Source organism: Rutidosis leptorrhynchoides, chromosome 4, assembly GCF_046630445.1.
Source record: "Rutidosis leptorrhynchoides isolate AG116_Rl617_1_P2 chromosome 4, CSIRO_AGI_Rlap_v1, whole genome shotgun sequence".
NCBI lineage: Eukaryota > Viridiplantae > Streptophyta > Magnoliopsida > Asterales > Asteraceae > Rutidosis > Rutidosis leptorrhynchoides.
Window position 1 is genome coordinate 442,682,833 of NC_092336.1, and position 25,042 is coordinate 442,707,874.

The 25,042-nt window shown below is 36.2% G+C and overlaps 1 pseudogene; it reads left to right on the forward strand.

The window, feature by feature from the left end:
- Window positions 1–270: 270 nt before the first annotated feature.
- The window catches only part of LOC139904017 (uncharacterized), a 201,587-nt pseudogene continuing 176,815 nt past the window's right edge, over window positions 271–25,042 (forward strand).

Here is a 25,042-nt window from a genome sequence, read left to right on the forward strand (position 1 = left end):
ATATATATATATATATATAAAGTTGACCATTTTTTTCGACTTTGACCTTTTTCCCCTTTTTTCCGTCTTTGACCTTTTTTCCGTCTTTGACCGTTTTTTTACCGTTTTTAGCGTTGTTGACCGTTTTTTAATCGTTGACCGTCTTTTTTGCCGTTTCAAGGCCCGTTGCAACGATACTAAGGCAAATCCGTTACGGCGTCCGTTGCGGCGCCCGTTTCGGCCGTTTTTTACAACACTTAACACCTACGTTAAACATACACCACGTGATCGATGAGTGCCGACAATACTCGCCGGAGATCGGAGGTATGGAAAAGGCGTCCTTACTATTACTCGGCCAATTAGTTTCTTTTATATTAGCACTTCTCAATTTCACTTCATCTCTATCCGCAAATCTCGGTATATAATCATCTTTCTCCTACTTATCCCTTCCTCACATAAAGCATGAGGGTTACATCCAATATCCAATGTGTCAGGCCACAATCCCATTTCTTTTCCGACACGTGGCTACATTCTCTGATTTTTTTTTAAATTAAAACTTCAAAAATTCAGGACAACCCTCCGTTCCATAATTTTTCACCGATTCCTCTCCCTTTTTTCATCTCCTTCAACCGCCGATATGCTTTTGTCGCCGGAAACCGTTTCCCACCGGTTACAAATCGACGATGCTGAACCGATTACAAATCTACTATCTGAATGGATTACAAATCTACTATCAGTTGAAGGCAAACGATTCAGTTCCCAATTCCGAATTTTTACGAATCCAAGGTACGTTATTTATTGATTATTTCAATTCGGGTTTTGAAATAGCATAACTAATCGAATTTAACATTAGCAGTATTCAAAATCATTGATTATATCAATAGTTTTTGAAATTGATTTACACAACCTATAAAAAGTCATTAATTTTTACATCTAATTTACAATGTTATTGCAGGTCGCTTATAATTTCTCATATGTTGCATCATTGATACTGTTACCCATTCTTTTGAATTACAAACACTTGATTATGTTAATTATTATGTTTAATCATCGTTCTAAGAATAGTTTACAAGTTTTATAATTTTCTATTAATCTATCAAGTTATTTTTAAAAATTTTTTGGTTTTGTGTTTTTGGTGTGCAACGTGATTTGTTATGAATCCTAAATGCATAAAAAATTTCTGGCACAATACGAAACACGTGCTTGCTAAATACGTTTTATTATTAAAACTGTATTTTTTGAATTTTGAATTTTTATATCTAAATCTATTTTCAATCAATTAGTGATTCCTAAATTCACGTACCAGCAGTTATTGGTATGTGATCAGTTATCCTTGATTTATAATTTTGTATTGTTGGCTCATGTACGCTTCATGTTTTCGATTTTTAATATGTTTACAGCTACGATGACATTTAATAACTGGAATTTTCGTTTGATATGTTTACTGTATGTTGTTATTGTGGCAGTATAGTTGTTAAAGATGGAGACATAAAGTACTAAATGTCGTTCTGTCTTTACATAGCCAATGAATAGAGAAGAGGTAAATTGATCTGGATTTTGGTTCCTCATTGTTTTCTGTTACATAATCTGCACCAATGTGCTGCTATTTTTTTTGTTAATTGTTAATTTAAAAAAAATAATTGTTGCTTCTATTATTCAATTTGATGCTGCAGAGTCCAAGTTTCAGGTGTTAGGCCATGGCGATGTGCATAATCAGTCTCTATTATTCAATTTGATGCTGCAGAGTCCATTGTTTAAGTTTAAGTTTAAGTTTAAGTTTAATTGTTGCTTCTATTATTCAATTCGATGCTGCAGAGTCCATTGTTTAGGTATTTTCACATTTGCCTGTTAATTTGTAGGGAGGTCAATACCATCACATTGGCATGGATGGATCTTTGTCTGATTCTTTGTTGAAGCCATCTTTAAGCAATTCTCTCCGGGCTCCACATGTAAGCCCTCCTTCTTTACTCTGATTATAATAATTTAAAATTACTATTACAGGTGATGATTTTGACCCCACTTACTTATGAATGGGTCGGGTTCTATCTTTTATCTCTAACGGGACAATTTGTTAAGCGGGTATACAATTCAAGTTGTTGAAAGCCGCCAACACTGTATTTTAAGTGAATAAATCCTCCAAAGTTCCTACTGAAAAAAATATATAATGACCCAAATAATGTTATTTTTGATGGGTATACAATTTAAGTTGTATTTTACAATTATTAGTTTCTAGGCTTTTTGGCTTTTTGCTGCCAGTTACTTCTAATTTAATAACTTGCTCTTTTCCTATCACATATCTTGCCATAAATAATGTTCTAATCATCCTATAACTGATCAGGTTATAACTGAATAAACAAATACTATGTAAGTTAGAACTAAATTGCAATCTGATAGCTGAGGGTGATGAATTATATGGCTGCAACAACATTTTACTTAAGTTGGCTATACCATATTAATTGATCAAAAGGTTTAAACAATGATGACATAAATACTTTCATATGTTATATATATACCTCTAAACCAGGGTGCATCTTGACTGATAACCAAAAAATAGGCTAACTATGGCAGTTTATTCTTATAAACACCAACAATAGCAAAAAAAAAAAAAAAAAAAACAATAGCTTTACAATGTACAAATTTGTCTGTTTACAATAAGTAACTCTGCAATCAAATTTGAATTTGAGCACCTGTAATGAACTTATAAACAATCTAACAATTTATTCATGAATAGTTAATAATTTTAGTGACATTTCTCATTTCAAGACGAGAAAGTCAACTAACACAGTTTACATGAATAGAAAGAGCACAGTGAGAAATGATTTTAACAAACTTTTTAGCTTCAGATATTAGAACTTAGGAATCTAAACTACCATTTTTTACGGCTGAGTTTAATAAAACGTTGTACTCATTACTTCTCAATACAATGCTTCTTTTGGATACCTCTTTTTTACTCATTTATATTTGTAACTGTGTATTTTTATTTGCTTACACTATTTATTATAAAGTTTCTTCATAATGGTAGTGGTACTGGAAAGTTTAAAACTAAGAAAAATCTTTAGTTTTGGGATCTTGAAGATTATTACAGTCTTAAACCAAAATGTTTACGATGTTTAGAAAATAATTTTTATTACCATTTTTTTTTGTTACTTTGGAATTTATAGTGTTTTCCTTTTAGTTTATTGTTTGCAAAGATCTGTATTTGAATATGTGGTTATGTCCCTGATCATATGCCAATTCAGCCAAAGGGGGCCTTTTTTATAACTTCAACCTAACTAGGCAAAAAGAAACCTTGTGACGGAAACACACATTTTATGGCTAAAGGCCTCGATGAACACGGTGTAGTTTTGGTTTTGCCTTAAATATGTGGTTCCTTACCTCTATCCCAATCTTCAGGCTTCAAATTTGTCAAATGAGGATATAAGGCTAACATTGCTTGCTCCATCTTCACTTACTTCTTCTTTTGTCGTCTCATTTGCTTCTTCACCGATGAGCCCGTCTGATGAGTAGAGACAATGTGATTATCGTGACCACACGTCTATCTTCGATGTACATCGGTGAAGTGATCTGGGTCGTACACATATGTGGCTAAAGATTAGAGTTCCTCTAGGGTAAGATGTGAAGACCCGTCCTAATCCATCCGGACGAAGTCCCTATCGATTGTAAACGATTCACAACAGTTGATTACATCGCGAGATACTTGACCTCTATATGATACATTTACAAACATTGCATTCGTTTTTGAAAAGACAATCTTTCATTTCGTCGAAAGTTGACGGCATGCATACCATTTCATAATACATCTAACTATAATTGACTTAATAATAATCTTGATGAACTCAACGACTCGAATGCAACGTCTTTTGAAATATGCCATGAATGACTCCAAGTAATGTCTCTAATATGAGCTAATGCACAGCGGAAGATTTCTTTCATACCTGAGAATAAACATGCTTTAAAGTGTCAACCAAAAGATTGGTGAGTTCATTAGTTTAACATAAATAATCATTTCATAATTTTAATAGACCACAAGATTTCATATTTCCATTTCTCATAAACATGCGTCCCATGCATAGAGACAAAAATATCATTCATATGGATTGAACACCTGGTAACCGACATTCACAATATGCATATAAGAATATCCCCATCATTCCGGGATCCTCCTTCGGACATGATATAAATTTCAAAGTACTAAAGCATCCGATACTTTGGATGGGGCTTGTTGGGCCCGATAGATCTATCTTTAGGATTTGTAGTGACCCGAACTTTTCCATGTTTATATATATTAATTGAGATTGATATTTACATGATTAAATGTTTCCAACATGTTAAGCAATCAAACTTGTTAAGACTTGATTAATTGAAATATGTTTCATATAGACAATTGACCACCCAAGTTGACCGGTGATTCACGAACGTTAAAACTTGTAAAAACTATATGATGACATATATATGGTTATATATATAGTTAACATGATATTATGATAAGTAAACATATCATTAATTATATTAACAATGAACTACATATGTAAAAACAAGACTACTAACTTAATGATTTTGAAACGAGACATATATGTAACGATTATCGTTGTAAAGACATTTAATGTATATATATCATATTAAGAGATATTCATACATGATAATATCATGATAATATAATAATTTAAAATCTCATTTGATATTATAAACATTGGGTTAACAACATTTAACAAGATCGTTAACCTAAAGGTTTCAAAACAACACTTACATGTAACGACTAACGATGACTTAACGACTCAGTTAAAATGTATATACATGTAGTGTTTTAATATGTATTTATACACTTTTGAAAGACTTCAATACACTTATCAAAATACTTCTACTTAACAAAAATGCTTACAATTACATCCTCGTTCAGTTTCATCAACAATTCTACTCGTATGCACCCGTATTCGTACTCGTACAATACACAGCTTTTAGATGTATGTACTATTGGTATATACACTCCAATGATCAGCTCTTAGCAGCCCATGTGAGTCACCTAACACATGTGGGAACCATCATTTGGCAACTAGCATGAAATATCTCATAAAATTACAAAAATATGAGTAATCATTCATGACTTATTTACATGAAAACAAAATTACATATCCTTTATATCTAATCCATACACCAACGACCAAAAACACCTAAAAACACTTTCATTCTTCAATTTTCTTCATCTAATTGATCTCTCTCAAGTTCTATCTTCAAGTTCTAAGTGTTCTTCATAAATTCCAAAAGTTCTAGTTTCATAAAATCAAGAATACTTTCAAGTTTGCTAGCTCACTTCCAATCTTGTAAGGTGATCATCCAACCTCAAGAAATCTTTGTTTCTTACAGTAGGTTATCATTCTAATACAAGGTAATAATCATATTCAAACTTTGGTTCAATTTCTATAACTATAACAATCTTATTTCAAGTGATGATCTTACTTGAACTTGTTTTCGTGTCATGATTCTGCTTCAAGAACTTCGAGCCATCCAAGGATCCATTGAAGCTAGATCCATTTTTCTCTTTTCCAGTAGGTTTATCTAAGGAACTTAAGGTAGTAATGATGTTCATAACATCATTCGATTCATACATATAAAGCTATCTTATTCGAAGGTTTAAACTTGTAATCACTAGAACATAGTTTAGTTAATTCTAAACTTGTTCGCAAACAAAAGTTAATCCTTCTAACTTGACTTTTAAAATCAACTAAACACATGTTATATATCTATATGATATGCTAACTTAATGATTTAAAACCTGGAAACACGAAAAACACCGTAAAATCGGATTTACGCCGTCGTAGTAACACCGCGGGCTGTTTTGGGTTAGTTAATTAAAAACTATGATAAACTTTGATTTAAAAGTTGTTATTCTGAGAAAATGATTTTTATTATGAACATGAAACTATATCCAAAAATTATGGTTAAACTCAAAGTGGAAGCATGTTTTCTAAAATGGTCATCTAGACGTCGTTCTTTCGACTGAAATGACTACCTTTACAAAAACGACTTGTAACTTATTTTTCCGACTATAAACCTATACTTTTTCTGTTTAGATTCATAAAATAGAGTTCAATATGAAACCATAGCAATTTGATTCACTCAAAACGGATTTAAAATGAAGAAGTTATGGGTAAAACAAGATTGGATAATTTTTCTCATTTTAGCTACGTGAAAATTGGTAACAAATCTATTCCAACCATAACTTAATCAACTTGTATTATATATTATGTAATCTTGAGATACCATAGACACGTATACAATGTTTCGACCTATCATGTCGACACATCTATATATATTTCGGAACAACCATAGACACTCTATATGTGAATGTTGGAGTTAGCTATACAGGGTTGAGGTTGATTCCAAAATATATATAGTTTGAGTTGTGATCAATACTGAGATACGTATACACTGGGTCGTGGATTGATTCAAGATAATATTTATCGATTTATTTCTGTACATCTAACCGTGGACAACTAGTTGTAGGTTACTAACGAGGACAGCTGACTTAATAAACTTAAAACATCAAAATATATTAAAAGTGTTGTAAATATATTTTGAACATACTTTGATATATATGTATATATTGTTATAGGTTCGTGAATCAACCAGTGGCCAAGTCTTACTTCCCGACGAAGTAAAAATCTGTGAAAGTGAGTTATAGTCCCACTTTTAAAATCTAATATTTTTGGGATGAGAATACATGCAGGTTTTATAAATGATTTACAAAATAGACACAAGTACGTGAAACTACATTCTATGGTTGAATTATCAAAATCGAATATGCCCCTTTTTATTAAGTCTGGTAATCTAAGAATTAGGGAACAGACACCCTAATTGACGCGAATCCTAAAGATAGATCTATTGGGCCTAACAAACCCCATCCAAAGTACCGGATGCTTTAGTACTTCGAAATTTATATCATATCCGAAGGGTGTCCCGGAATGATGGGGATATTCTTATATATGCATCTTGTTATTGTCGGTTACCAGGTGTTCACCATATGAATGATTTTTATCTCTATGTATGGGATGTGTATTGAAATATGAAATCTTGTGGTCTATTATTATGATTTGATATATATAGGTTAAACCTATAACTCACCAACATTTTTGTTGACGTTTTAAGCATGTTTATTCTCAGGTGATTATTAAGAGCTTCCGCTGTCGCATAGTTAAATAAGGACGAGATTTGGAGTCCATGCTTGTATGATATTGTGTAAAAACTGCATTCAAGAAACTTATTTTGTTGTAACATATTTGTATTGTAAACCATTATGTAATGGTCGTGTGTAAACAGGATATTTTAGATTATCATTATTTGATAATCTACGTAAAGTTTTTTAAAACCTTTATCTATGAAATAAAGGTTATGGTTTGTTTTAAAAATGAATGCAGTCTTTGAAAAACGTCTCATATAGAGGTCAAAACCTCGCAACGAAATCAATTAATATGGAACGTTTTTAATCAATAAGAACGGGACATTTCAGTTGGTATCAGAGCGTTGGTCTTAGAGAACCAGAAAATTTGCATTAGTGTGTCTTATCGAGTTTGTTAGGATGCATTAGTGAGTCTGGACTTCGACCGTGTTTTCTTTAAAAATGATTGCTTAACATTTTTGTTGAAAACTATATATTTTTAACATATGAATATTATGTGATATATTAATCTCTTAACGTGTTTGATATTATGTGATAGATGTCTACCTCTAGAACAAGTCCCATTGACTCACCTAATAATAATGAAGAGTCAAATGTAAATTGGAATGATTTGTGGACTGATTCACAAGTTCCCGAAGAGGAACCGGAAGAAGAGTCGGAACCGGAAGAAGAATCGGAACCGGAAGAAGAATCGGAACCGGATAAAGAAATAGAACCGGTGGGGGAAATAATAAAACGGTTAAGTAAAAGAAAATCCTCAACCAACCGACCAAAGTTAATTATGGTCAATGGTGTTTCCGCCAAGGAAGCAAAATATTGGGAGGATTACCAATTCTCCGATGAATCGGATTCCGACGAGAATTCCGATGATGTTATAGAAATTACCCCAACTGAATTTAAAAAGGCAAAAGAAAATAATAAGGGAAAGGGCATAAAAATAGAGAAATCTAATTCCAACCCCGATGAACTTTATATGTATCGTCAACCCCCGAAGTCCTTAAGTTGTAACAATGACCCGGGAACCTCTAAACCACCAGGTTTTTCTAAACCAATGTGGACAACGACGGCTCGTATTAGGGGAACATCATATATCCCTAGAAACTTGGCAAAACGAACCAAAACCGAAGAAGAAGAAACGAGCGAGTCGGAATAAGATAGTTGTATTCGTGTGGTGTAATATATGTAATATAGTGTTCTTATGCTTTATGATATGTGTAAAAATTGCTTGTATTAATAAGTATTTTTTTATGAATCTAACTCTTGTCTATTTTACAGTTTAAAAACACAAAATGGATAGACAACCCAATATTTTAAGAGACCTACCCGGAGACATGATTGATGAAATCTTGTCTAGAGTCGGCCAGAATTCTTCGGCACAACTATTTAAGGCAAGATCAGTTTGTAAGACATTCGAAGAACGTTCCAAGAATGTCTTGGTTTATAAGAGACTTTCGTTTGAAAGATGGGGGATATCACATTGGGAAACCCATAAGTTACGATGTGTTTACTTTGACGCATATATTGCGGGGAACCCAAATGCTATTTTACGCAACGGGTTAAGAAATTATTTTGACTCAATATATCCGAATATTGGACTTCGTGATTTAGAAAAAGCGGCTAACATGCAACATAAAGAAGCATGTTATGCTTACGGATTAGTAATGTTCGCTTCTCACCAAAGTGAGAAAAAGAACATCGGGCTACAACTATTAAACAAAACGTTTCCACAAGTGACGGAGTCGGTAATTGGGGTAAGAAATGAGGTTTTTAGATTATTACGGGACTGTTGGACATTACGTAACCCTCGTCCCTTTGACGACGTTACAACACGCTGTCTTATCAACGGCCATAACGGTTATGTTGCACAAGACCAAGGATGGGAAGTAGTCCTAGTAAAACCAGAATGCATGACTTGTTTCTGGACGTATGAATTACGTGTCTTTATTGCCTTTGCTGAACGACTTGTGTACTAGCTAGAATTATCTTCACAACTATCTTGTATCAAAGTTATTGTGTGCTATATTTCATGTTTTATATAAAATAAGCGGTATTGTAAGTTTGTAAAATATTGTATAAAAGTTTGAACGCGAAATATTATTATAATCAGTTTTTCATATAGAATTGTAGTAGTTGAATTGTATATTAGCTACTAAGTATGAACTTAACGGGTAGGTACTACCCGAATTTAAACTTATAAAACGCTAATATGAAGAAAAAGCTTTTATAAATGAGTTCATATTATGCTACGAAATACTATTAACTACTCTTAATATTCTATGATTAACTTGTTCCATTTGACTATTTTGAAGGAAATGGCACCGACTACTCGACACACCGTGAATATGAATGAAGAGGAATTCCGTACTTTTCTAGCTTCAAACATAGCCGCAGTACAGGCTGCGCTACATACCAACAATAACCTTGGATCTAGCAGTACAGGAAATCGTGTAGGATGCACCTACAAAGAATTCACTGCCTGCAAACCTTTGGAATTTGATGGAACCGAAGGACCGATCGGATTGAAACGGTGGACCGAGAAGGTCGAATCGGTGTTTGCCATAAGTAAGTGCACTGAAGAGGACAAAGTGAAGTACGCTACGCATACCTTCACAGGTTCTGCGTTAACATGGTGGAATACCTATCTAGAGCAAGTGGGACAAGACGATGCGTACGCACTACCGTGGTCAGCATTCAAGCACTTGATGAACGAGAAGTACCGTCCCAGAACCGAGGTCAATAAGCTCAAGACAGAACTTAGAGGGTTACGAACCCAAGGATTTGATATTACCACGTACGAAAGACGATTCACAGAATTGTGCCTATTGTGTCCAGGAGCATTCGAAGATGAGGAAGAGAAGATCGACGCGTTTGTGAAAGGATTACCGGAAAGAATCCAAGAAGATATAAGTTCACACGAGCCCGCCTCCATACAACAGGCATGTAGAATGGCTCACAAACTAGTGAACCAGATTGAAGAAAGAATTAAAGAACAGACTGCTGAAGAGGCCAATGTGAAGCAAGTCAAAAGAAAGTGGGAGGAAAACGGTGATAAGAATCACCAATACAACAACAACAGCAATTACAACAATAATCGCAACAATTATCCCAACAATCGCAACATCAATCGCAACTACAACAAACGGCCCAACAATAACAACAACAACAACAGCAACAGCAACTACAACAATCATCCCAACAACAATAATAACCGCAACAACAACAACAATCAGAAGCAGCTATGCCAAAGGTGTGAAAAGAATCACTCGGGGTTCTGCACCAAATTTTGCAACAAGTGTAAAAGAAATGGTCATAGCGCGGCGAAGTGTGAGGCCTACGGACCAGGGGTTAATAGAACGAAAGGAACAAATGGTGTCGGAACGAGTAATGGTGGAGCAAGTAGTGTCGGAGCAAGTTATGCCAATGTAGTTTGTTATAAATGTGGAAAACCAGGCCACATTATTAGAAATTGCCCGAACCAGGAGAACACGAATGGACAAGGCCGTGGAAGAGTTTTCAATATTAATGCGGTAGAGGCACAGGAAGACCCGGAGCTTGTTACGGGTACGTTTCTTATTGACAATAAATCTGCTTACGTTTTATTTGATTCGGGTGCGGATAGAAGCTATATGAGTAGAGATTTTTGTGCTAAATTAAGTTGTCCATTGACGCCTTTGGATAGTAAATTTTTACTCGAATTAGCAAATGGTAAATTAATTTCAGCAGATAATATATGTCGGAATCGAGAAATTAAACTGGTTAGCGAAACATTTAAGATTGATTTGATACCAGTAGAGTTAGGGAGTTTTGATGTGATAATCGGTATGGACTGGTTGAAAGAAGTGAAAGCGGAGATCATTTGTTACAAAAATGCAATTCGCATTATACGAGAAAAAGGAAAACCCTTAATGGTGTACGGAGAAAAGGGCAACACGAAGCTACATCTTATTAGTAATTTGAAGGCACAAAAACTAATAAGAAAAGGTTGCTATGCTGTTCTAGCACACGTCGAGAAAGTACAAACTGAAGAAAAGAGCATCAATGATGTTCCCGTCGCAAAAGAATTTCCTGATGTATTTCCGAAAGAATTACCGGGATTACCCCCACATCGATCCGTTGAATTTCAAATAGATCTTGTACCAGGAGCTGCACCAATAGCTCGTGCTCCTTACAGACTCGCACCCAGCGAGATGAAAGAACTACAAAGCCAATTACAAGAACTTTTAGAGCGTGGTTTCATTCGACCAAGCACATCACCATGGGGAGCTCCTGTTTTGTTTGTCAAGAAGAAAGATGGTACATTCAGGTTGTGTATCGACTACCGAGAGTTGAACAAACTTACCATCAAGAACCGCTACCCACTACCGAGAATTGACGACTTATTTGATCAACTACAAGGCTCGTCTGTTTATTCAAAGATTGACTTACGTTCCGGGTATCATCAAATGCGGGTGAAAGAAGATGATATTCCAAAGACTGCTTTCAGAACACGTTACGGTCATTACGAGTTTATGGTCATGCCGTTTGGTTTAACTAATGCACCAGCTGTGTTCATGGACCTTATGAACCGAGTGTGTGGACCATACCTTGACAAGTTTGTCATTGTTTTCATTGATGACATACTTATTTACTCAAATAATGACCAAGAACACGGTGAACATTTGAGAAAGGTGTTAGAAGTATTGAGGAAGGAAGAATTGTACGCTAAGTTTTCAAAGTGTGCATTTTGGTTGGAAGAAGTTCAATTCCTCGGTCACATAGTGAACAAAGAAGGTATTAAGGTGGATCCGGCAAAGATAGAAACTGTTGAAAAGTGGGAAACCCCGAAAACTCCGAAACACATACGCCAGTTTTTAGGACTAGCTGGTTACTACAGAAGGTTCATCCAAGACTTTTCCAGAATAGCAAAACCCTTGACTGCATTAACGCATAAAGGGAAGAAATTTGAATGGAATGATGAACAAGAGAAAGCGTTTCAGTTATTGAAGAAAAAGCTAACTACGGCACCTATATTGTCATTGCCTGAAGGGAATGATGATTTTGTGATTTATTGTGACGCATCAAAGCAAGGTCTCGGTTGTGTATTAATGCAACGAACGAAGGTGATTGCTTATGCGTCTAGACAATTGAAGATTCACGAACAAAATTATACGACGCATGATTTGGAATTAGGCGCGGTTGTTTTTGCATTAAAGACTTGGAGGCACTACTTATATGGGGTCAAAAGTATTATATATACTGACCACAAAAGTCTTCAACACATATTTAATCAGAAACAACTGAATATGAGGCAGCGTAGGTGGATTGAATTATTGAATGATTACGACTTTGAGATTCGTTACCACCCGGGGAAGGCAAATGTGGTAGCCGATGCCTTGAGCAGGAAGGACAGAGAACCCATTCGAGTAAAATCTATGAATATAATGATTCATAATAACATTACTACTCAAATAAAGGAGGCGCAACAAGGAGTTTTAAAAGAGGGAAATTTAAAGGATGAAATACCCAAAGGATCGGAGAAGCATCTTAATATTCGGGAAGACGGAACCCGGTATAGGGCTGAAAGGATTTGGGTACCAAAATTTGGAGATATGAGAGAAATGGTACTTAGAGAAGCTCATAAAACCAGATACTCAATACATCCTGGAACGGGGAAGATGTACAAGGATCTCAAGAAACATTTTTGGTGGCCGGGTATGAAAGCCGATGTTGCTAAATACGTAGGAGAATGTTTGACGTGTTCTAAGGTCAAAGCTGAGCATCAGAAACCATCAGGTCTACTTCAACAACCCGAAATCCCGGAATGGAAATGGGAAAACATTACCATGGATTTCATCACTAAATTGCCAAGGACTGCAAGTGGTTTTGATACTATTTGGGTAATAGTTGATCGTCTCACCAAATCAGCACACTTCCTGCCAATAAGAGAAGATGACAAGATGGAGAAGTTAGCACGACTGTATTTGAAGGAAGTCGTCTCCAGACATGGAATACCAATCTCTATTATCTCTGATAGGGATGGCAGATTTATTTCAAGATTCTGGCAGACATTACAGCAAGCATTAGGAACTCGTCTAGACATGAGTACTGCCTATCATCCACAAACTGATGGGCAGAGCGAAAGGACGATACAAACGCTTGAAGACATGCTACGAGCATGTGTTATTGATTTCGGAAACAGTTGGGATCGACATCTACCGTTAGCAGAATTTTCCTACAACAACAGCTACCATTCAAGCATTGAGATGGCGCCGTTTGAAGCACTTTATGGTAGAAAGTGCAGGTCTCCGATTTGTTGGAGTGAAGTGGGGGATAGACAGATTACGGGTCCGGAGATTATACAAGAAACTACCGAGAAGATCATCCAAATTCAACAACGGTTGAAAACCGCCCAAAGTCGACAAAAGAGCTACGCTGACATTAAAAGAAAAGATATAGAATTTGAAATTGGAGAGATGGTCATGCTTAAAGTTGCACCTTGGAAAGGCGTTGTTCGATTTGGTAAACGAGGGAAATTAAATCCAAGGTATATTGGACCATTCAAGATTATTGATCGTGTCGGACCAGTAGCTTACCGACTAGAGTTACCTCAACAACTCGCGGCTGTACATAACACTTTCCACGTCTCGAATTTGAAGAAATGTTTTGCTAAAGAAGATCTCACTATTCCGTTAGATGAAATCCAAATCAACGAAAAATTTCAATTCATCGAAGAACCCGTCGAAATAATGGATCGTGAGGTTAAAAGACTTAAGCAAAACAAGATACCAATTGTTAAGGTTCGATGGAATGCTCGTAGAGGACCCGAGTTCACCTGGGAGCGTGAAGATCAGATGAAGAAGAAATACCCGCATCTATTTCCAGAAGATTCGTCAACACCTTCAACAGCTTAAAATTTCGGGACGAAATTTATTTAACGGGTAGGTACTGTAGTGACCCGAACTTTTCCATGTTTATATATATTAATTGAGATTGATATTTACATGATTAAATGTTTCCAACATGTTAAGCAATCAAACTTGTTAAGACTTGATTAATTGAAATATGTTTCATATAGACAATTGACCACCCAAGTTGACCGGTGATTCACGAACGTTAAAACTTGTAAAAACTATATGATGACATATATATGGTTATATATATAGTTAACATGATATTATGATAAGTAAACATATCATTAATTATATTAACAATGAACTACATATGTAAAAACAAGACTACTAACTTAATGATTTTGAAACGAGACATATATGTAACGATTATCGTTGTAAAGACATTTAATATATATATATCATATTAAGAGATATTCATACATGATAATATCATGATAATATAATAATTTAAAATCTCATTTGATATTATAAACATTGGGTTAACAACATTTAACAAGATCGTTAACCTAAAGGTTTCAAAACAACACTTACATGTAACGACTAACGATGACTTAACGACTCAGTTAAAATGTATATACATGTAGTGTTTTAATATGTATTTATACACTTTTGAAAGACTTCAATACACTTATCAAAATACTTCTACTTAACAAAAATGCTTACAATTACATCCTCGTTCAGTTTCATCAACAATTCTACTCGTATGCACCCGTATTCGTACTCGTACAATACACAGCTTTTAGATGTATGTACTATTGGTATATACACTCCAATGATCAGCTCTTAGCAGCCCATGTGAGTCACCTAACACATGTGGGAACCATCATTTGGCAACTAGCATGAAATATCTCATAAAATTACAAAAATATGAGTAATCATTCATGACTTATTTACATAAAAACAAAATTACATATCCTTTATATCTAATCCATACACCAACGACCAAAAACACCTAAAAACACTTTCATTCTTCAATTTTCTTCATCTAATTGATCTCTCTCAAGTTCTATCTTCAAGTTCTAAGTGTTCTTCATAAATTCCAAAAGTTCTAGTTTCATAAAATCAAGAATACTTTCAAGTTTGCTAGCTCACTTCCAATCTTGTAAGGTGATCATCCAACCTCAAGAAATCTTTGTTTCTTACAGTAGGTTATCATTCTAATACAAGGTAATAATCATATTCAAACTTTGGTTCAATTTCTATAACTATAACAATCTTATTTCAAGTGATGATCTTACTTGAACTTGTTTTCGTGTCATGATTCTGCTTCAAGAACTTCGAGCCATCCAAGGATCCATTGAAGCTAGATCCATTTTTCTCTTTTCCAGTAGGTTTATCCAAGGAACTTAAGGTAGTAATGATGTTCATAACATCATTCGATTCATACATATAAAGCTATCTTATTCGAAGGTTTAAACTTGTAATCACTAGAACATAGTTTAGTTAATTCTAAACTTGTTCGCAAACAAAAGTTAATCCTTCTAACTTGACTTTTAAAATCAACTAAACACATGTTATATATCTATATGATATGCTAACTTAATGATTTAAAACCTGGAAACACGAAAAACACCGTAAAACCGGATTTACGCCGTCGTAGTAACACCGCGGGCTGTTTTGGGTTAGTTAATTAAAAACTATGATAAACTTTGATTTAAAAGTTGTTATTCTGAGAAAATGATTTTTATTATGAACATGAAACTATATCCAAAAATTATGGTTAAACTCAAAGTGGAAGCATGTTTTCTAAAATGGTCATCTAGACGTCGTTCTTTCGACTGAAATGACTACCTTTACAAAAACGACTTGTAACTTATTTTTCCGACTATAAACCTATACTTTTTCTGTTTAGATTCATAAAATAGAGTTCAATATGAAACCATAGCAATTTGATTCACTCAAAACGGATTTAAAATGAAGAAGTTATGGGTAAAACAAGATTGGATAATTTTTCTCATTTTATCTACGTGAAAATTGGTAACAAATCTATTCCAACCATAACTTAATCAACTTGTATTATATATTATGTAATCTTGAGATACCATAGACACGTATACAATGTTTCGACCTATCATGTCGACACATCTATATATATTTCGGAACAACCATAGACACTCTATATGTGAATGTTGGAGTTAGCTATACAGGGTTGAGGTTGATTCCAAAATATATATAGTTTGAGTTGTGATCAATACTGAGATACGTATACACTGGGTCGTGGATTGATTCAAGATAATATTTATCGATTTATTTCTGTACATCTAACCGTGGACAACTAGTTGTAGGTTACTAACGAGGACAGCTGACTTAATAAACTTAAAACATCAAAATATATTAAAAGTGTTGTAAATATATTTTGAACATACTTTGATATATATGTATATATTGTTATAGGTTCGTGAATCAACCAGTGGCCAAGTCTTACTTCCCGACGAAGTAAAAATCTGTGAAAGTGAGTTATAGTCCCACTTTTAAAATCTAATATTTTTGGGATGAGAATACATGCAGGTTTTATAAATGATTTACAAAATAGACACAAGTACGTGAAACTACATTCTATGGTTGAATTATCAAAATCGAATATGCCCCTTTTTATTAAGTCTGGTAATCTAAGAATTAGGGAACAGACACCCTAATTGACGCGAATCCTAAAGATAGATCTATTGGGCCTAACAAACCCCATCCAAAGTACCGGATGCTTTAGTACTTCGAAATTTATATCATATCCGAAGGGTGTCCCGGAATGATGGGGATATTCTTATATATGCATCTTGTTATTGTCGGTTACCAGGTGTTCACCATATGAATGATTTTTATCTCTATGTATGGGATGTGTATTGAAATATGAAATCTTGTGGTCTATTATTATGATTTGATATATATAGGTTAAACCTATAACTCACCAACATTTTTGTTGACGTTTTAAGCATGTTTATTCTCAGGTGATTATTAAGAGCTTCCGCTGTCGCATAGTTAAATAAGGACGAGATTTGGAGTCCATGCTTGTATGATATTGTGTAAAAACTGCATTCAAGAAACTTATTTTGTTGTAACATATTTGTATTGTAAACCATTATGTAATGGTCGTGTGTAAACAGGATATTTTAGATTATCATTATTTGATAATCTACGTAAAGTTTTTTAAAACCTTTATCTATGAAATAAAGGTTATGGTTTGTTTTAAAAATGAATGCAGTCTTTGAAAAACGTCTCATATAGAGGTCAAAACCTCGCAACGAAATCAATTAATATGGAACGTTTTTAATCAATAAGAACGGGACATTTCAGTTGGTATCAGAGCGTTGGTCTTAGAGAACCAGAAAATTTGCATTAGTGTGTCTTATCGAGTTTGTTAGGATGCATTAGTGAGTCTGGACTTCGACCGTGTTTTCTTTAAAAATGATTGCTTAACATTTTTGTTGAAAACTATATATTTTTAACATATGAATATTATGTGATATATTAATCTCTTAACGTGTTTGATATTATGTGATAGATGTCTACCTCTAGAACAAGTCCCATTGACTCACCTAATAATAATGAAGAGTCAAATGTAAATTGGAATGATTTGTGGACTGATTCACAAGTTCCCGAAGAGGAACCGGAAGAAGAGTCGGAACCGGAAGAAGAATCGGAACCGGAAGAAGAATCGGAACCGGATAAAGAAATAGAACCGGTGGGGGAAATAATAAAACGGTTAAGTAAAAGAAAATCCTCAACCAACCGACCAAAGTTAATTATGGTCAATGGTGTTTCCGCCAAGGAAGCAAAATATTGGGAGGATTACCAATTCTCCGATGAATCGGATTCCGACGAGAATTCCGATGATGTTATAGAAATTATCCCAACTGAATTTAAAAAGGCAAAAGAAAATAATAAGGGAAAGGGCATAAAAATAGAGAAATCTAATTCCAACCCCGATGAACTTTATATGTATCGTCAACCCCCGAAGTCCTTAAGTTGTAACAATGACCCGGGAACCTCTAAACCACCAGGTTTTTCTAAACCAATGTGGACAACGACGGCTCGTATTAGGGGAACATCATATATCCCTAGAAACTTGGCAAAACGAACCAAAACCGAAGAAGAAGAAACGAGCGAGTCGGAATAAGATAGTTGTATTCGTGTGGTGTAATATATGTAATATAGTGTTCTTATGCTTTATGATATGTGTAAAAATTGTTTGTATTAATAAGTATTTTTTTATGAATCTAACTCTTGTCTATTTTACAGTTTAAAAACACAAAATGGATAGACAACCCAATATTTTAAGAGACCTACCCGGAGACATGATTGATGAAATCTTGTCTAGAGTCGGCCAGAATTCTTCGGCACAACTATTTAAGGCAAGATCAGTTTGTAAGACATTCGAAGAATGTTCCAAGAATGTCTTGGTTTATAAGAGACTTTCGTTTGAAAGATGGGGGATATCACATTGGGAAACCCATAAGTTACGATGTGTTTACTTTGACGCATATATTGCGGGGAACCCAAATGCTATTTTACGCAACGGGTTAAGAAATTATTTTGACTCAATATATCCGAATATTGGACTTCGTGATTTAGAAAAAGCGGCTAACATGCAACATAAAGAAGCATGTTATACTTACGGATTAGTAATGTTCGCTTCTCACCAAAGTGAGAAAAAGAACATCGGGCTACAACTATTAAACAAAACGTTTCCACAAGTGACGGAGTCGGTAATTGGGGTAAGAAATGAGGTTTTTAGATTATTACGGGACTGTTGGACATTACGTAACCCTCGTCCCTTTGACGACGTTACAACACGCTGTCTTATCAACGGCCATAACGGTTATGTTGCACAAGACCAAGGATGGGAAGTAGTCCTAGTAAAACCAGAATGCATGACTTGTTTCTGGACGTATGAATTACGTGTCTTTATTGCCTTTGCTGAACGACTTGTGTACTAGCTAGAATTATCTTCACAACTATCTTGTATCAAAGTTATTGTGTGCTATATTTCATGTTTTATATAAAATAAGCGGTATTGTAAGTTTGTAAAATATTGTATAAAAGTTTGAACGCGAAATATTATTATAATCAGTTTTTCATATAGAATTGTAGTAGTTGAATTGTATATTAGCTACTAAGTATGAACTTAACGGGTAGGTACTACCCGAATTTAAACTTATAAAACGCTAATATGAAGAAAAAGCTTTTATAAATGAGTTCATATTATGCTACGAAATACTATTAACTACTCTTAATATTCTATGATTAACTTGTTCCATTTGACTATTTTGAAGGAAATGGCACCGACTACTCGACACACCGTGAATATGAATGAAGAGGAATTCCGTACTTTTCTAGCTTCAAACATAGCCGCAGTACAGGCTGCGCTACATACCAACAATAACCTTGGATCTAGCAGTACAGGAAATCGTGTAGGATGCACCTACAAAGATAATGTGTGCGCCTACAAGTGTATACATGGGCTTTGATAGCGTTAAGTCTTATGAGACTATTGTTGAAGTTTAGGCGAATGTAGGAAGCGGGTTTTAAGTGTGCGAATCAAATAAAATCGAAAAGTGTATAAGTTGGCCGAGATGTCCAGTTCTAGTCTTGGGCCGCGCCGCGACAATTGGGTTCGCGCCGCGGCATAACAAGCAAATTGGGATCAGAAGTTAGCTTAAGAAGGGTATATTTTCCCTTTATGTGTCGCGCCGCGGCGATTAAGGTCGCGCCGCGACAGTCCAGCCGTTCTGATTCCGGTTTTAGCTTAAATTAAATGACTTTGAGGGACAAAATGGTAATTGACATGTAAATCTGGTGGGAGCATTAACTCTCCACCACACATCCATTTATTTCATTTTCATTTCCATTTTCTTTCCTATTTCTCTCCCAAAACACAAAACCCACCTAGCTTGATCTTGAGATTTGAAGTTGGAGATTTGTGAATCAAACCTAAGAGCGAGATTTAAAGTTGTTCCTTGTGTCTCTAGCTACGCGTTGATAGTCTCGGTAAGTTCTAACTCTAAGTTTGAGTTTTTATTGGTTAATGACTAGGGTTTTGGGTACTAGTGATTTGTATGACCCATTTGAGGGTAAAATGGGTGAGTTTAGGTTATGTTGTTGTAATTAAACCCTAATAGCCATAATCTAGGGTTTTGCCTTGTGATTTGAGGTTGTAAGTGTCAATTGGTGTTGTTAGTCACTAATGCACTTTAAGATTTATGAAAGAAGGGTTAATGGGTAAGTTTGACTTGATTGTGAGTTTAAGTGAGTTAAAATGGGTCAAAATGTACTAGTTGACCTAATGGGATGAAATGGGTATGGATTACCTTAAGTTTTGTGTTAATTGAAGTTAATAGACTTTAATTCACTAGTCTTAGTGATTAAAGTCGAGTCTTGGCCATTTATGGGCGGTTGTGAGTAGTGGAGTCATTTAATGCAAATTGGGACATTAAATGCTCAAGTGGGAGTATTGTGGTTAATCCCACTAGTTGTGAAATTGAATGTGCACTTAATGATTTAGGAACATTGCGTTGAAGCTCGGAAGTGCTAAATCATCATCCTTGTGACAAAGTGAGTGGAATAATTATATGTGTATGTATATAATTTATTTACTTGTGGGGTGTGGGTTTAAAGTTCGTTGTTGACGATACCATACACTAGAGTATATTGTGTTGTGATGAGGGTTTAAAGTTCGTTGTTGACGATACCTCACGTATGGAATTAAAGTTCGATGTTGACGATGCCATACGACTATTGTAGTGAGTTGATGAGGGTTTAAAGTTCGATGTTGACGATACCTCATATGTGGGTTTAAAGTTCGGTGTTGACGATACCACATTAATGTAGGCGAATGGGGTTTAAGTTCGATGTTGACGATACCATTCGTTGGGCTAGCCTTGAGATCTCGAGTACTATGGATGTTGTGAACATCATCGTTATATTTGTGTTTAGCATATTGTATTGTTGTGTTATATGCTATTGTTATACTAGTCTTGTTATCGTGGTACTTAGCGTTATACATGTGAAGGGTATGCTAATTGTGTAACTAGTATGTATGCGGACTTGGTAAGTGTTTGCAAGTAAGTAGGTTATATATATGTATGTATAATTGTTGCATTCACTAAGCCTTGCTTACCCTCTCGTTGTTTACCATTTTATAGGTTCCGGTTTGGACAAGGGTAAGGGCATACGGTTGGATTAGTTGTCTCCCGTTTATGTTGACAGGGGGTGCTTTTGGGATAGCTTTTGAAGTGGCCGAACGTTTTGGGTAGTTTAGCCCCAAACCATGCTCGAGTGTCGTTTGGGTTATAAACTATCATTTGTTGTTGGTCAAACTTGTATCACATTCGTTAATGGCCTTTGTGCCTTTTTGTAGACATTAAACTCGTAGTGTGTTTTGACGAATCGTGTGGAATGGGTTACATATTTAATTGGCGCGTAAATGTGCATTATATTTTAAAAAAAAAAAATTTATCGTACGGAGTATGGGTTGGGTTGTTTCAAGTGGTATCAGAGCATGGTCTAAGGGATTTAGGCGACTTGAGATAGGTGCCTAGACTTGGACTTTATTGTGTGAGCGCTTTATGCGGGACTTGTAGGACTTTGGGTCTAATCGGGAATTGTTAGTGCCTTGGTTTATGTGAACTAACCTTGTGCTAATTGTTTTGTATTGTGTTTAGCAATCATCAAGCAAGACGGACGTTGTACTAGCGAGTTAATGCGACGTGCTCGCGTAACAACGATTAGCTACCGTTGTTACGGGTGCAAATCATGTCAAATAAGTAATGTACGACGATTGTCGAGTGAGATGGAGTAGTGTGGTGTACATGTATATACTTACATGTTATGTCTTTTCGTTCTTCGTTTAATCTTTTCCGTTTTATAGAATGAAGACGAGAAACGGACACGATAATGATAACGGTGGTACAAGTGAGGATGTTGAACTAACGGCCAAGGTTGAGGCCATCTTTAAAAAGTTAAAGAAGGATTTTCTTGACGATGTCCGAAAGGTCTTCCAAGAGTCGGTTGATGGACAAGTGACCGAAATGATCAACGATCGAATGAAAGCCGCAATAGAGGAGGCTTTAGAGGCTAGAAACATTTATCCTCGTGGTGAAGGAGGTGAAGGAAGACGGGATATCTACTACAAAAACTTCAAGGATACTCAACCTCCGATGTTTAAAGGGGTGAGGGATCCATTGAAAAGCACTTGTTGGATTTCCGATATCGAGGGAGCTTTCCGTACCGCGGAATGTCCTCCAGAGAAGAAGACGAGATATGGGTCTAGCATGCTACGTGAGGAAGGCAAGTTGTGGTGGGACGATAAAATCAATTTATACGGTGAGGAGCAATGCATGAGCTTGACATGGGAGGAGTTTAAGAAGGAATTCTTCCAAGAATACCGAACTTCTTCCGACCTTGATAGAATCCGGGACGAGTTGCATCATTTGCAACAAGGTTCAATGGACTTGGTTACTCTCAAGTCTACCTTTTTGGCAAAGACTCGCTTTTGCCCGGAATATGTTGGTGACGATCACAAGTTAATGAAAGATTTCTACCGTACATTGAACGACGAGTTCAAGGGTAAGATTAGTCGGGGAATGGCTAAGACTTTTGAAGAGCTATAGGAGTTGGCTCGGGGTTTTGAACCGGAGGTTCCAAGAAAAAGCGATTTCACTTTTTCAAAAAGAAAGTTTGAAGGTTCGAGTCATTCGAATTTTTCAAATAAAAAGAACAAGAACAAAAAGGGCTCCGAAAGTGTCAATAGTGTGAAGAAGGGCGCTACCGGTGGTTTTGGGAACTTTGTCCCTACTTGCTACAATTGTGGGGTACGTGGACATATGGCTCGAGATTGTCCGAAGCCAAATGCAACAAACAAGCTCACTTGTTTTAATTGCAACAGGGAAGGACACCGAAAGTCAGAGTGTCCCGATTTGAACAACGATAATGTTAAAAGGCTAGAGAAGGCGGCGGGTACGGCTCGAGGGCGAAACTATTTGATGACTAACGACGAAGCCAAGCAATCCAACGAAGTTGTCTCAGGTACTTTCTTGGTTAATTCCAATCCGGCACGGATTCTTTTTGATAGCGGGGCAAATTTGTCGTTTGTGTCTTCAAAATTTGTGCCTAAACTTGATAGACCGTTAGCTAAGTTAAGTCGCCCGGTAGAAGTCGAAATAGCGGACGGAAAGACGGTGCTAGTGGTTGATGTGTGTAAGAATTGTGACGTTGTTTTTGGTGCCGAAAACTTTAAAATTGATCTCATCCCTATGACTTTGGGCGATTTTGATATCGTTGTTGGTATGGATTGGCTCGATCGAAATAGAGCCGATATTGCATGCCATGAGAAATTTATCCGCGTGAAGACCCCAAGTGGGGGAGAGTTAATTATTCACGGCGATAAACGAAGAAGACTTGTGTCGATATGTTCTTTTGCACGGGCACGACGTTTTCTTGTTAGTAGTGGCATGGCTTTTCTTGCCCATGTTGTTGATACTCGTGACGAGCCACCACCCATTCGTGAAATTTTGGTGGTTAGTGAATTCGAAGACGTTTTTCCGGATGAGTTACCGGGTGTTCCGGCCGAAAGACAAGTTGAATTTCGCATTGAGTTGGTTCCGGGAGCTACTCCCATTGCTAAAACTCCTTATCGTTTAGCACCGACGGAAATGCAAGAGTTGTTAAATCAAACCCAAGAGTTGCTTGAGAAGGGTTTTATTCGATCGAGTGCTTCGCCGTGGGGCGCTCCGGTTTTATTCGTGAAAAAGAAGGATGGTAGTATGCGGATGTGCATCGACTACAGGGAGTTGAATATAGTGACAATCAAGAATCGTTATCCATTACCTAGGATCGATGATTTGTTTGATCAACTCCAAGGTGCGACGTATTTCTCTAAGATCGACCTACGGTCCGGCTATCACTAAATGCGGGTCCGTGAGGAAGACATAGAGAAAACGGCTTTTCGAACGCGTTATGGGCATTTTGAGTTTGTAGTTATGCCTTTTGGTCTTACGAATGCACCGGCGGCATTCATGGATCTTATGAACCGAGTGTGCCAACCCATGTTGGACAAGTCGGTGATTGTGTTCATTGACGACATACTAGTCTACTCGAAAAGTATGAACGAGCATGAACGTCATTTGCGTGATGTATTGAAGATATTACGAAAGGAGAAGTTGTATGCTAAGTTCTCGAAATGTGAATTTTGGCTAAGGGAGGTTCAATTCCTTGGCCACATTGTGAACAAGGACGGTATTCAAGTGGATCCGGGGAAGATAGAGACGGTGAAGAGTTGGAGACAACCGACTACGCCTACGGAGGTCCGAAGTTTTCTCGGATTGGCCGGTTATTATCGTCGGTTTATCCAAGACTTTTCTAAGATCGCTTCTTCATTGACGAAATTGACAAGGAAGAACGTGAGTTTTGTTTGGGAGAACGAGCAAGAAATTGCTTTTAATTTGTTAAAAGAAAAGTTATGTCAAGCTCCGGTGTTAGTTTTGCCGGAAGGGGTGGAAGACATGACGGTTTATTGTGATGCCTCGTTAAATGGACTCGGGTGTGTTCTAATGCAAAGAGGTAAAGTCATCGCTTATGCCTCTCGACAATTAAAGGAGCACGAGACGAGATACCCGACTCATGATCTTGAGTTGGCGGCGGTTGTGCATGCGTTGAAAATTTGGCGCCATTAATTGTATGGTGTCAAGTGTACGATTTATTCGGATCATAAGAGTTTGAAACATCTCTTTAATCAACGAGATTTGAATTATCGTCAACGTAGGTGGATGGATGTGGTAAAAGACTATGATTGTGAGATACTTTATCATCCGGGCAAGGCGAATGTGGTCGCGGATGCGTTAAGTCGAAAGAGTCATCACCCGGCGTTACGATTGGGATTGTTACGTATGATTATTACTAACGATTTTCTTGAAAAACTTGGTGTGATTTAAATAGAGGCTTACGTTCACAACAAGCATGCGGAGCAAATTGTGGGACAATCGGAGTTCATTACTATGGGCTCGCGGGG